Genomic DNA, 921 nt, shown 5'->3' on the forward strand with positions numbered 1-921 from the left:
TATAGTTATTTGAACGTAATACAGTCATATTGAAATTCCAAATAGTTCATTTGGCAATATTATTCCAAATGAGGCTGTATTCTTATATTGCCCTCTTCTTTGAAAATTGCAACCCATACCCATTACAGGTAGAAGTGGCTCGCGAAAAAACTCACTGCCCTTGGGTTGAATTTGACTCTTAAGTACAGGGGCCTGAAAAAATGTATCAGAAGCATGTTGCTTCCAACTAAATAAATTTCAATATTTTGTGAGCCTAATGAAGGCGTTTCATTTGCAAAATTTCATAAATGTTATTTAACTAACTGGCTAATGCATAAGTAATATTCAGCAAATAGAAGCCAAGCTCTATTTTTCCAATAGCATTAATATTACTGTAACTTGTAATACTATGGTTTACTATGTTTAATGAAATACTTAGCTGTATGTATAACCCTGACAATGGAAAGCAAAAAGAAATAGAGCTAGAGGATAATATCATAATAGGTATTTTCTGGATATAGTAAGGTGGATTAAAAATACTGCCAAATTCAAAATGCATCTTCAAACGCCTTTTGGGGGAAATGTATACCATTTAAATGAAAACTAATTTCATTCATCAAAAACTAAGAGATACGGGGATTTAGCAGAAAATTCACTGCTATCACATCAACTGCAACTCAGAGCGATCTTAAAGGGCAGAGTAAGCAGCCTCTTTGGGTTTCTGAGCCGGGAAAGCTTTACATAGCAGAAAGTCTCATCTTTCTCCTACAGAGTGACGGGTTTGAACTGCTGACCTTGTGACAACAGCTGAACTCTTCACCCACTCTCCCCGCAGAGGAGAATACAGTTCTTAGAATACAGAGACATAACCAAAAGCAATACAGGAACTTTGCTTGGATGCCAGTTCCTCAAACGGCCAACACCTGAGCAACCAAACAGCAT

Source organism: Echinops telfairi, unplaced genomic scaffold, assembly GCF_000313985.2.
Source record: "Echinops telfairi isolate 266 unplaced genomic scaffold, ASM31398v2 ScPeMD7_5868;HRSCAF=6743_1, whole genome shotgun sequence".
Lineage (NCBI taxonomy): Eukaryota > Metazoa > Chordata > Mammalia > Afrosoricida > Tenrecidae > Echinops > Echinops telfairi.